The sequence below is a fragment of the Pongo abelii genome, chromosome 3 (genome assembly GCF_028885655.2).
Source record: "Pongo abelii isolate AG06213 chromosome 3, NHGRI_mPonAbe1-v2.0_pri, whole genome shotgun sequence".
NCBI lineage: Eukaryota > Metazoa > Chordata > Mammalia > Primates > Hominidae > Pongo > Pongo abelii.
Window position 1 is genome coordinate 160,515,356 of NC_071988.2, and position 14,011 is coordinate 160,529,366.

Here is a 14,011-nt window from a genome sequence, read left to right on the forward strand (position 1 = left end):
TACCAGACATGAAAAGAGGCAGGACAATGTGATTCACAATGAGGAAAAAAATAAGTCAAGCAAAACTGAACCAGAAATGACAATGTTGGTAGAATACAGACAAGTACATTAAATTATTATCAGTCTATTCCATATTTTCAAAAAGTCAGATAAAAACTTACACATGTAAATAAAGATATTTGAGAAATTCTAAAAAAACAAATTAAACTTCTAGAGAAAAAAATATAGTGACTGAGGGGAAAAATACATTGAAATGTGATTAACAGCAGCTTAGATGTTGCAGAAGAAAAAATGACTGAACTTGGAGACATGGCAAGAAAAATTATTAGAAATAAAGCATGAAGAAAAGAGATTTTTTTTTCTAAATGAACAAAACAATAGTGAGTTGTGAAAGAACTACATTCAATTGGAGTCCCCAGAAGAGGTGAGCTAAAGGAATTGGAAAAATATCCTTTAAAATAATGGGTGAATTTATGCCATGATTGGTGAAAACTATAAACCCACAGATCTAAGGAGCTCCACGGACCCCAAGCCTAATAACATGGAAAAAATTACACTGTGGTATACCATAATTAAATTTCTTTAAAACTGTGGAAAAGAAAACAATCTTAAAAGCAGCCAGAATAAAAATAATCATTATGGAAGAGAAAAAAAAATGAGTGTGGGCTTCTCTTCAGAAACAATGCAAGCCAGAAAATAATGGAGCAATATACACAAAGTACTGAAAGAAAAATAAAGTCAACCCAGAATTCTATATGCAGCAATAAAGGCAAAACAAAAAATTTTCAGACTGACAAAACCTGAAAGAATTCACCAAAAAATCTTCACTACAATGAATATTAAAGAAAACTATTCAAGCAGAGGAAAGTGACACCAAATAGAAATCTGGATCTACACAATGGAATGAGGAGTGACAGTAAATATGAAGATTTCTTTTCTTAGTTTTTAAAAATCTTAAAATACTTGACACATTAAAACAAAAATGATTACAATGTTTTGTGGAGTTTATAACATATGTATAAGTAAAATGAATGACAGTGATAACACAAAGGCCAGGAGCCTGGAAATGAAAGCATATTGTAAAAAGATTCCTTTTTTTTTTTTTTTTTTTGAGACAGTCTCATTGTGTTGCCCATGCTGAAGTGCAATGGCACAAACTCGGCTCACTGCAACTTCTGCCTCCTGGGTTCAAGGGATTCTCCTGCCTCACCCTCCCAAGTAGCTGGGATTACAGAAGTGCACTACCACGCCCAGCTAATTTTTTGTATCTTTAGTAGAGACAGGGTTCCACCACATTAGCCAGGCTGGTCTCAAACTCCTGACCTCGTGATCCACCCACCTTGGCCTCCCAAAGTGCTGGGATTACAGGCATGAGCCACCACATCCATCCCAAAGGTTCTTATACATACATGCAGTGGTATGATGACACTTGAAGGTAGACTGAAACAATTTTAAGATGTATACTATAAACTATGTAGCAACCACTAAAAATATAAAACTAAGAGTTAGAGCTAGTAAGCCAATAAAGGAGATAAAATGGATTCATTAAAAACACACAATCCAAAAGAAGACAAAAAGAACAAAGAGCAAATGGAACAAAGAGAAAATAAATAGCAAGATAGATTTTGAAACCACCTTTGCAAAATTTATAACTGAGAAAATCATGGTAGTGGAAAAGATCTAACTCCATCTTGCTTCTAACCATCAAGTTGTCCTTGTTCATTCCTGGGCCTAGGTCGAACTTTGGAGGAACTTAGTTTACAGTTTAACTTTGAAACAAAGATGATAACAACCATTTCTCAAAACAAATCCTCCTCCTGCTTGGGGATTAGACTGCCTTTGCAGGACTAACAAATTAGCCATAAGCTTAGAAATTATGGTTTAGGAGTCATGCAGCTGGAGGCTGCAAGATTCTGAACCTCCCCAAATTGCTTCTGGGAATAATATTGTTACTGGGGGGCCCTTGCTCCCAGAGCTCCCAAGATGGTGGTGGGCTGCTTCCAAGATGGTGGCAAGCCTCTTGTTCTCTGACCTGGGGTTCTTAGCCTCATGGATTCCATGGAATGGAATCTTGGGCTATGCAGTGAGTGTTATAGCTCTATTAGAAGCTGTGGGTCACCGAAGAGAATTGTGGAACCCAGTGGCTAGTGTTCAGCTTGATTAGGGCACTTAACCATGCAGGAACAATGGTGAGCCTTTAGCCCAATTGGGAGCAGCAATGGGTGCCTCACTGAATCAGGAGCACAGCAGACACCCTGCTGGATCTGGAGGGGTGGAAGTCAGTGGCAGGTCTGCAATGGTGGCAAACAGCAGTGGTGCATGGCAAGCAAAAGCTCAGTTCAAGCCGTAACAAACACAGACCAGAAGAGTGTGCAGTTGCAAGATTTTAATAGAGTGAAAACAGAGCTCCTGTACAAAGGGAGGGGACCCAAAGGGGGTAGCCATTGCTGGCTCTAATGCCTGGGTTTATATCCTGATCATTGTCCCTCCCCCTGTGCTCTCAGTCGATAGATGATTGGTTATTTCTTTACCTCCTTTTTTTGCCTAATTAGCATTTTAGTAAGCTCTCTTTACTACCTGATTGGTGGGGTGTGAGATAAGTTGCAAGCCTTGTGTTTAAAGGTGGATGCAGTCACCTTCCCAGCTAGGCTTAGGGATTCTTAGCCTAGGAAATCCAGCTAGTCCTGTCTCTCAGTCCCCCGTCTCAACAAGAAAACCCAAGTGCTACTGGGGAGGTTAGCTGACGACCGCTGTAACTGCTTCCTGCTGAATTGGGGTGTAGTAGGGGTTGTGCAGTTGGGATTTCCTTGGGAGGAATGACTTTGATGTCATTAATATTGGAGCATGGGCCAACAGGCCACTCCAGGGGTCCATGGTAGATCTTAGTCATGGACTGCATTTGGGGCTCCATTTGAAGAACACTTGTAGTTTTACAGCTTTGATTCTGGAAGAGACAAACTTAACAAAGAGGTTAAAGATACAGGGTCCAAAGAGGAGTAACAATATTATAGCTGCTAGAGGTCCTAAGAAGGGGAGAATCCAGGGCATCCATTGGCTGAGGAGGCCCCAGTGTCTGGTGTTTTGAAGCTCCTCTGCTCTATGTTGTATTCGATCTTGAATTTCTTTAACTTTCTCAGTGATTATTCTGGATTGATTAACATAATAACAACATTCTTCCCCTACAAATAAATAGGTTCCCCCTCTTTCAGCAGTTAGCAAGTCTAAAGTTCTTTGATTTTGAAGGACTGCTGTTGCTAGGGAGTTAAGTTGATCTTGCAAGGTGACCAGTGAGTCGGCGACCCGTTCCACGTCACCATTTAGTTCTTGAGATAGTTTACAGTAGAACTGAGTAGAGGTTTTGATACCACCAATGCCAGTACCTAGTCTGTCTAGCACTCCTGCTCCAATAACAGAAGAAGGAATTGGTACTCTTTTGTTGCGGGGCTTAGGTATGACATAATTGTATAAATCTTGTTCAGTGTAGATGATCATGGGGGTACTAAGAATGAGAGGAAGCACATAGATTCTGGAGAGCCATTCAAACAATGATAGGCTGAGTTACCACAAACAAAATATATTCCTGAGGATAGGCAGACTATTCGTGTGGGAGGAGTTACGCACCTGATGCATTGGGAGTTGGTTGTGTCTATAGTATTGCTAAATTTTACACAGGTGAGGTTTGAGGTATGGGTTATCTCCAGATTGGAAACAAGAGGTCCTACTAAAACAGAAGTGGTATTTATTTCTGTGCTGAAGTTGTTCCATTGTTCAGGTACAGGGATTGAAATGTATGGCCTGAAGCACAAGGGGAGGCACATCCAATAGTTAGTAGGGTTTTGGGCCAAGGCCTCATGGAGCCCAATGAGGGTGGTATTAAATAGGCTTACCAGGCAAGTATGAGTACAGAGGGTTTCATGTAGTTTTGAGAGCTCTAGCCCTTTTTTAGGGGCTAGGCGTGCTATGTACCCAGGTCAGTTGGGAGATTACTTCCTTTACATGTTTTTCTCTTGCCTGATCTTGAACTCCACCCCCATCAGATATACCAATACGGGTCAAGTAAGTCCAACAGACAGTGGCTCCAAGTCCTCCAGGACAACCAGGATTAACCATTTTCCCTGTCCAATAATGAGTATTTGCATGCATGCAAAGAGTGGCAGCGTTATAGCAGTTGCGGGGCATACAGGTGTGGGTGGTGAAGGTGGGGTTTTACTTAGAAAAACTCCTAAATGATGGGGCATTAATATTTCTGGGAAGCCACATTCTCCATAGAAGCTCTTGGTAAGGGGAGCTACTGGTCATACAGTGGCATGGAGTGGGTTCAGTGAGAGTGAAAGGGTGTAAGAGAACAGTAAAGAGAAAAATATGATAAGGGAGGGCCATGGGGATTTATGATTTTCATTACTTTCCTCATGGTTGTTGCTTGAAGAGCAGGCACAGACTCTCTAGAGGTTCACAGCAATAGCTAGTGTTGTCTCCTGGATTTTCAGGTTCCTTTGGCAGTATCCAGGGTTTGACTTGAGTATCCAAGACTCCACTCCAGCCCCCTTAACCATGGTTGGGGTAGATAAAATGATGGTAGGGTCCTTCCCAGGATGTATCTAGGGATGGGGAATTAGAGGGAAGGGACTTGACTAATATCATGTCACCAAGGTGGAATAATTCCTTTCCCTCCTCTCGGGGACAGGTTCCTTGTAATGTTTTAAGAACTTGTTGATATTTGGCTAAGAAGGTGATGGCTGTCTCTCAGTCAAGCACAAGGTCATTGGTTAGGAAGGGCCATCCATACAGCATTTCGTATGAGCTAAGTCCTGCTTTTTGGGGAGAGTTTCAGATTCTTAGTAAGGCTATAGGCAACAGAGCAGGCCACGCAAGGTGGGTTTCCTGGGTTAGCTTTTTTAGATGTCATTTGAGTGTTTCATTCATTTTCTCAATTTTCCCTAAGGATTGTGGCCTCCAGGCACAGTGTAAGTGATATTGTATGCCTAACACCTGGGATACTCCCTGGGTTACTGTTGCCTTGAAAGTGGGGCCATTGTCACTCTGTAAGCCTTGGGAAGTCTGAATCTGGGAAGTATTTCATGAACTAGTACCTTTATTATCTCTCGGGCCTTTTCTGTCCTACAGGGGAAGGCCTCTCCCCAACCAGTAAAAGTATCTAGCCAAACTAGTAGACACTGAAATCCTGAGATTTGGGCATGTGGGTAAAATCCAGTTGCCTGTCTTCTCCTGGGTAATGACCTGTTCTTTGTTCTCCTGAAGGAGCTTGGCGATAAGGCAGGTGATTGTTTCTTTGGCACACTTCACAGGCCCTGACTATCTGCTTGATAGTTTTGAAAAGGCCTGTTCCAGTAAATAATGATTTGGCCATCTGATGGGTGCTATCAATGCCTAAGTGAAAGGTTTGGTGAAGGGTTTTAAGTAATTTCTATTGGTTAGCTGCAGGCAAAAGTATTTTTCCTTCTTCAGTGGCTAGCCATCCTGAGGGGAGGAAACTATGTCCTTGTGAGGTTCCCCATTCTATTTCTCCTGCGGAGTACTGGGGCTTGGTTTCCCAGAGGGGATTACCCCATACTAGGGGTCCTTCTATAAGGATTTCTAATGAAGTGTCCTACCTTGTGGCTCTCTTGGCTTCAATATCCACTTGGCGGTTCCCTTCTATTTCCCTTTCCTCTCCGATGACCCCAGCTGTGTAAGACTGCCACCTCTTTAGGTTTCTGTACAGCCAATAATAATCTCCTAATGGCTTCCTGATGTTTGATAGGTGTTCCCTCAGAAGTTAGGAATTCCCTTTCTCTCTGTATTGCTGCATGGGCATGGAGGACTAGGTAAGCATACTTAGATTCTGTATATATATTTACCCTTTTTCCTTCTCCTAATTCTAGTGCCTGAGTGAGGGCTATTAGTTCTGCCAGCTGAACGCTAGTTCCTGGAGTGAGGGGATTACTTTCAAGTATTCCATTATCACTGGCCACTGTGTACACCACTTTTCAAAGTCCTTTTTCTACAAAAGAACTTCCATTAGTATACAAGTTGAGGTCGGGATCAGTCAAGAGAACCTCTAGAAGGTCCCCTCAAGCAGTGTAGCTTTGAGCAATTACTTGTTGACAGTTATGTTCTATCTTTTCTTCATTGTTTGGAAGAAATGTGACTGGGTTAAGAGTCACACAAGTGTGCAGTCACAGCACTGGCCCTTCAAATAATAGAGCCTGATATTTAAGCAAACAGTTGTCTGACAGCCACAAGTCTCCTTTAGCAGTGAGTATGCCGTTCACATCATGAGATGTCCACACAGTAAAATCTCCTCCCTGTATTATTTTAACTGTTTCAGATACTAAGACTGCTACTGCTGCCACTACCCATAAACAATGAAGCCAACTCTTTGCCACCACATTAACTTCCTTACTCAGGTATGCCATGGGTTGCAAGCTCATCCCTTGAACCTGTGCAAGGACTCCTAGAGCTATTCCTGTTTTTTCTGCGACATATAAAGAAAAGTCTTGCCCCATTGGCAAGCTTAACACTGGGGCTTGGGTTAGGGCCTCCTTTAGGGCCCAGAAAGCCACTTCTGCTTCAGCTGTCCATCTTACTAAATGGGTATTGGCTTTCTGAGTTTCCTTAATTAATGTATATAATGGCCTGGCTATTTCGCCGTACCTGGGAATCCATATTCAGCAGAAGCCTATTATGCCAAGGAACTCTCTTAGTTGCTTTAGGGTTTTGGGATGAGGATAAGCCAGTATAGGCTAGATACATTCCTCACTGAGGGCCCTGGTGCCTTTGGATAACTTTAGCCCTAAGTATTTAACCTGCTGTGAGCAGAGCTGAGCCTTTGGTTTGGAAATCTTGTAGCCACAGGTGGCAAGGAAATTTAAGAGCGCTTGGGTGGCTTGATGGCACAAGGTTTCTAAACAGGGGGCTAAAAGTAAATCATCCATATACCAAAGGACAAGAGTGTCCAGGTAGGAGAACTGGCTCAAGTCTTGGACTAATGCCTGGCCAAATAGATGGGGACTATCCTTGAACCCTTGGGGTAAAACAGTCCAGGTAAGTTGAGATGTTGGGTTCAAAGGATCTTCAAAGGCAAACAAGAATTGAGAGTCCGGATGTACAGGGATGCAGAAAAAGGCATCCTTAAGGTCCAGTAGTGTAAACCACTCTGCTTCCTCTGGTATTTGGGAAAGCAGAGTATAAGGGTTAGGTACAGCTGGGTATAGAGGGAAAACAGCCTCATTGATAATCCTGAGATAGTGTACTAACCTCCACTCTCCGTTGGGTTTCTGTACTTCTAAAATTGAAGTATTGCAGGGGCTATTGCATGGTTTTACTAAGCCTTGGGCTTTTAGATCCTTAACAATCTTTTGGAGTCCTTGTTGGGCCTCTGGTCTAAGGGGGTACTGCCTTTGGTAGGGAAAGGAGGTGGAATCCTTTAGTTTAACTTGAACAGGATGGGCATTCTTTGCTCATCCATATTGTCCTTCTGTTGCCCAGACTTCAGGATTAATTCCTTCCTCAAGCAGGGGACAACAAACGGGTGTTCCTTCTCCTATGTTCAGGTATATAATGGCCCCTGCTTTTGCTAGAGTGTCTCTCCCTAACAAGGGAGTGGGGCTTTCAGTCATAATTAGAAAAGAATGTGAAAAGAGTAAAGTTCCCCAGTCACAACTTAGTGGCTGGGAGAAGTATCTAGTGACTGGCTGTCCTGGGACCCCTTGGATAGTGACAGATCTGGGGGGACAGTTGTCCAGGAAAGGAGAGTAAGACTGAGAAGGCTGCACCAGTGTCCAGGAGACAGTTAACTTCCTGGCCCTCAATGGTCAAGCATACCCGGGGCTCTGTGAGGGTGATGGCATGGGCTGGCACTTGCCCTGGGCACCCTTAGTCCTGCTGCTGGATCATCTGGTTTGTTGTTTCTGATTCAGAGGACCTTTGTCCTCTGGGGCAGTTGGCCTTCTAGAGATTGCTTTGACTTAAGGGGCATGGACGAGTGGGTGGCTTATTTCTATTTGGACAATCTTTTTTAAAGTGTCCTTGTAGACTGCACTGGAAGCAAGCCCTATTAGGCATTTGATTTGCCCAGCTCTTCCCTTTTCCAGAGCCTCCAAAGGCCACTTGCCTGAGGGCCATGACTAAAGCAGTGGCCTTTTTTTTAATCCCATTTGTCCCACTCTGCCTACTCCTCCTGATCTCTATGATAAAAATCCAAGGTTGCCAAGTTCAATAGGGTTCCTAAGTTTTGATCCGGGCCTAAGGTGGACTTTTGAAGTTTTTTTTCTAGTGTTTGCAGCTGACTGAGTTATAAACTTACCCTTTAAGATTAGTTGGCCTTCAATAGAGTCAGGTAACAGAGAGGTATGCTTTCTCAATACCTCCCTTAGTCTCTCCAGAAAGGCGGTAGGAGTTTGTTCCTTTCACTGTGTTATAGTGGACATCATTGAATAATTCATAGGCTTCTTCTTAGTTTTCCTTAGTCCATCTAGCATGCAAGTTAGCAAATGTCTGCAGCACCAATCTCCATGTTCTGATTCTGTGTCCCAATAAGGGTCTACACTGGGAACTCCCTGCTGACCTGTGGGGAATCGTTCTCTTTCCTCTGTTGTCATCCTATCATTGACCTGACTGGGATACCAGAGATCGCCAAACTCTGGGGCTGCAGTTATGGTGGCACTTCTCTCATTTGGGGTTAGTGCCTGATTTAGCAGTAACATTATATCTCCCCATGTCAGATCAGAGGATTGTCCTAACCCTTGTAAAACATCAATATAGCCATCAGGGTTATCTGAGAATTTACCTAGGTCTATTTTAATTTGCTTCAAGTCTGAGAGAGAAAAAGGTACATGTACTCTGGCTGGGCCAAATTCTCCCCCCACTGCTTGGAAGGGGCATAATTGGGGAATATTGGCACTCTTTGATTCATTGTCTACCCCTTTGTCTATCTCTTTTGGGACCATTTGGGTTGAAGGGGGGGTACTTATTAGTTGGGGAAGGAGTTGGGGGGATGCTGAGGTAAGGAGGTAGACTCTGAGGGCTTCCTGTAGGGCACAGATCACACTTTTTACATAATTGTGAGTTGTCTCTTAATGAAAAGAAAGTTTGCACATATGGCACTTCACTCCATTTGCCTTCTTTTCTACAAAAGAGGTCTAGCTGTAAGATAGTGTTATAATTTATACTTCCGTCGGAAGGCCAGGTTTCTCCCCCTTGAAGAGGATATTGTGGCCAGGCAGGTACTGCCAAAGAATATAAGTCATTTCTTTCTTAGCGTCTGAGGGTAAAATTGGTCCCATTTCTCCAGAATACATCTTAGGGGCATTTTTGCCTTGGGGGGAACATTTCCCATCTGAAAAAAGAACATAGGGATGCCAGCACCCCTAGTCATTTTCCAATAACCATTAGTCATAGAGTGACCTCTATGGTCCTAATGCTGGTCCTAATGCTTATTCCTTTCCAGGGTGCGTAACCACCCACGGACATCTGCTTATCGGATTAGTTACGCTCACCAATGTAGCAGTCCCGCACCCCTTTTCCCGCCTTTATTGACCACAAAGAAAAGGGTCTGGGCTGCTGGATTTTAGTGGTCCTTTACCAGCAAGCCCAACATTGACTTTATGCTATGGGTTAAGTCCTAGAGCTGGGCTGGGTTCCTGAGTATTTCATAACAACCCAGTTGCCTCATCAAGATGCATTCCCATAAACAACAGTTCTTATGCAAATTCATTTCAGAGAGGGTATAGGTAAACTTTTGAGTCAGGATTGAGATAGAGTTTTTTGATTCTGTAAGTACTTTAAGGCTTGGCTGAGTGCAAACAGCTCAAACTTCTGAGCAGACCAATTATTAGGCAATTCTCATAACTCTGCTTCCACAAGAGTCTCCCTATCAATTACTGAATATCCATTGTGGTTTTTTTCTCAGTCACCTGGGAGGAACCATCTATCTCCTGTCCTCAAGGGAGTTCCTCCTAGGTCTGGTTGGCCCTTTGTATGGTAATTAAGATTTAAATCCCCTGTTGGAAATCTGCTGGGTTAAGGGAATTTTCAGTGGTTAATGTTAAATCACTTTTTTCTAACAGAATAGCCACATACTTTAAGATTTAAGTTAGTAAGCTACCTTTTTGCTTTTTTGACTTGGGACAATTCTGAATTGGTGAGGTGTCATCACAATGAAGTTTCCTCTAAAAGTTATTTTTCTACTTTCTTCTGTTAGCAAAGCAGTTGCTGCTACAGATTGAATGCATTTGGACCATCTGTGGGTTACTGGGTTAAGGATTTTTTATAGGAAGGCTACGGGTTGTCAGTGGTCTCAGTGTTTTCAGGCTATGCCCTTGTTTACACTGACAAAAAGTAGTATTGGAGTGTTATAGGGTCATGGAGAAGACCTTCAATTATCAATTATAGGCTTTAAATTTACCCTGGCTTTTAAAGGAATAGGGCATACTGGATTTTTTTCTTTACTACTTCTATCTTTCTCTTTCTTTCTCACTCTGACTCCCTCCTTGTCCCTCTCTCTCTCTCCCCCCTGTCTCTCTCTCTGTCTCTCTCTTTTATCCTAGCCCTTTACAAACTTGGGGCCCTGGCAAGGGTGGTGGGGAACAGGTCCCACATAACTCCCCATGTCGAGAGCTGTATACCTAAATTGGGAGGGACACCAGGGACAAGACTCTTTGGGCTCATAGCCTAGGGGCCCAAGGATACAACGTAGAGCTTCCTTAGATCCCTTTGGAGATACAACTTGCTAGAGGAAATGAAAGTCTGAACCATTAGTACCTACGAGGCAGGAATCAGAGGAAGTAGATTCAGAGGTAAGGAGAATTTGAGGGCTACACTTTCAAGAAAGTCATGGTCAGGACCCAGGAGGTATGGGTCAGAAGGAAAGGTAGGGGCCCATGCATGGGCGACTGTTGAATAGAGACTTCTGGCTGTGCCATGATCTCAACTGGCTAATGCCAGGAGTTCGGGACAACAGCTTTCTGCCTCTAGTCTGCCCTTGGCTTCCCCAGGAAAAATGAAAGTGGAAGCTGGTTCCAGGAAGACCAACACTCCCAATGCAGAAGGGTTGGGGGTTGTTAGAAAGTCCTTCCCCAGACAGTCTCACACCTTAAGTCTCACACAGTCTTAAGTCTGGTGGCCACATTAATCATTTTTAACTGGCCGACAGGTGCCCAGTATTTTCCTCCAATTCTAAGGAAGGATAGGACAGAATAGCAAGCAAAAGTGGTCCAATATTACTCACCACTTTGGAGGTCCCTTCATGGTCACCAAAATGTTACTGGGGGGGGGTCCTTGTTCCCAGAGCTCCGAAGATGGTGGTGGGCTGCTTCCAAGATGGCGGCAAGCCTCTTGTTCTCTGACTGGGAGTTCTTGGCCTCATGGATTCCAAGGAATGGAATCTTGGGCCATGCAGTGAGTGTTATAGCTCTATTAGAAGCTGTGGGTCACAGAAGAGATCCGTGGAACCCAGCAACTAATGTTCAGCTCGATTAGGACGAACCCGGGCACTTAGCTGTGCAGGAACAATGGCGAGCCTTTAGCCTGATCGGGAGCAGCAATGGGTGCCTCACTGGATTAGCAGCACAGTGGACACCCTGCCAGATCTGGCGGGGTGGAAGTCAGCAGTGGGTCTGCAATGGCAGCAAACAGCAGTGGTGCGTGGTGAGTGAAAGCTCAGCTGGAGCCATACCAAACATGGACCAGAAGAGTGTGCAGTTGCAAGATTTAATAGAGTGAAAACAGAGCTCCCATACAAAGGGAGGGGACCCAAAATGGGTAGCCACTGCTGGCTTGAATGCCTGGGTTTATATCCTGATCATTGTCCCTCCCCCTGTGCTCTCAGTCGATAGATGATTGGCTATTTCTTTACCTCCTTTTTTTGCCTAATTACCATTTTAGTGAGCTCTCTTTACTACCTGATTGGTGGGATGTGGGCTAAGTTGCAAGCCCGGTGTTTAAAGGCAGATGCGGTTACCCTCCCAGCTAGGCTTAGGGATTCTTAGTTGGCCTAGGAAATCCAGCTAGTCCTGTCTCTCAATATCACTATTGTAAAGCCTAAAATTGGTGCCTGAGATATTTTCCACACCCTGTACTCGATGAATTAGCTGGCACCACCCAGATCAATAGACTGGCTCATCTGGTCGTTTGGCCCTTACCCAGGAACTGACTCAGTGCAAGAAGGCAGCTTTGACTCCCTAAGATTTCATCTCTGACCCGACTAATCAGCATTCCCCACTTTCTGACCCCTTACCTACCAAATTATCCTTAAAAACCTTGATCTCTGTGTTTTCCAGGAGTCTGATTTGAGTAATAGTAAAACTCCAGTCTCCTGTACAGCCAGTTCTACATGAATTAAACTCTTTCTCTATTACAATTCATCTGTCTTGATAAATCTGTCTAGGCAGCAGGCAAGAAGAACCCACTGGGAGATTACAATTTTAAGTCAACCATATCAATAATCATATTAAATGTAAATGGTTTAAACACCCCAATTAAAAGGCAGAAATAGTCAGACTGCATTTTTTAAAATGTAAAACCCAATTATATGATTGTTATTAGAAACCTGCTTTAAAAATAAGAACACAGATAGGTTAAAATAATTGAAAAGTATGTACAAAGCTATACTAGTCAAATATCATTAACAGGCCAACTGAAACTTCATCAAAGAAGCCTTTGTTATTTGTGTGTATGAAAGCCCGATATCCTAGATGCTTCTTTTTTTAAGTTCTAGAACTACCTTTTAAGATGGTAATTACACTGTCTTGCACACTGTTTCCCCTGGGCGGTGGTTAGAGAATGGAAGTTGAAACTGGGAGATGGAAATGTCTCTCTATTTTATTTCTTTTCTTTCTGTTCTTTTTTCTGTTGACTGAACAGTAAAAGAAAACAGCAACATAATCTTGAGCTCTTTTTGCTTGGTGCACCAGCCACGTTATTGATCTTGTATCACAGTTTATATAAAGCAACGTTAGCTTCAGTGACTCCCAGCCTTCCTCCAAATAGATGGCTATTATGTATGAAGACCGATGCCTACAAAGGTAAATTTAAGAGAAAATAATGTTTTAAGTTCATTCTGTTTTCTTTTCTGCTCCATTTCTCTCATAAAGAAATAATAGCTAACCCAATTAGATTGTTTCATTATGCTAGATTGTTGAATATTACCTAGTTTACTCAAAGATTTTTGTCAAATTATCTTTTGAGGAAAGTTGGTTCTGTGCATGGATGAAGTGTCACTAAAAAAAGCTAAATGAATACATATTCAAAAGCAGGACCTACGTTTCAGTTAGCTACAGTTTTTCTTCCTATTTTGTGACCGAAGATTTATAATTTTTTCTAAAATTGGATAAGTAGGGAGTGAGGGCAAAGGCAAGAAATGAAATAGCAGAAGAAACTAGATGTGTTCTGGGTTACAGCAAAGCTGGAGTGGAGGTATGAGATCCCTATGTGTCTGAATTTGTTTGAAGAGAAGTGGAGGTAGGACAAGGGAATGAATTCTAGAATCTTAACTTCAGATGCAAGCAATAAGAAATGGCAAAGGGAGAATGATTTGTCCATTACGTGAATTCATATAACTATTAGTTCTGGCTAGTGCAACCAGACAACAGAGCATGTTAAATTTGAGGGAAGGATTTGGAGGTAAAGTGCAAGAGGTGAATACATTTGAAAAGAAGATTTAGACCACTGAACTGCAGCTCCCAAATTAACCCCAAGAACATCAAAAGCATAATCTCTCTGGCACCCAGCATAGGCTAAAGAGCTTTAGTTTCTTTCTAGAACCAATTGGATTTGACCCAGTGATTTACCCATTTGACTCACAAGCTGAGAAGAATATACTGCACAGGTAGCTCTCCTTTGTGGGCATTCAGACCACCAGACTAAGAGAAGGAATACCAATAACAAGGGTACATTTTTTTTAAAAAAGTTTAAAATAAACTTTTTATAAAATCTTCTTTGAAAACTCCAGATGCATTGCTAACATCATCCAGTACAGCTAACTCATATTTGCTATTCAAGGGCAACTTGTCAA

At 42.7% G+C, this 14,011-nt stretch overlaps 1 pseudogene; it reads right to left on the reverse strand.

The window, feature by feature from the left end:
• Positions 1-8,088: 8,088 nt before the first annotated feature.
• LOC129058869 (uncharacterized) lies at positions 8,089-9,337 on the reverse strand (annotated as a pseudogene).
• Between the last annotated feature and the right edge of the window lie 4,674 nt (positions 9,338-14,011).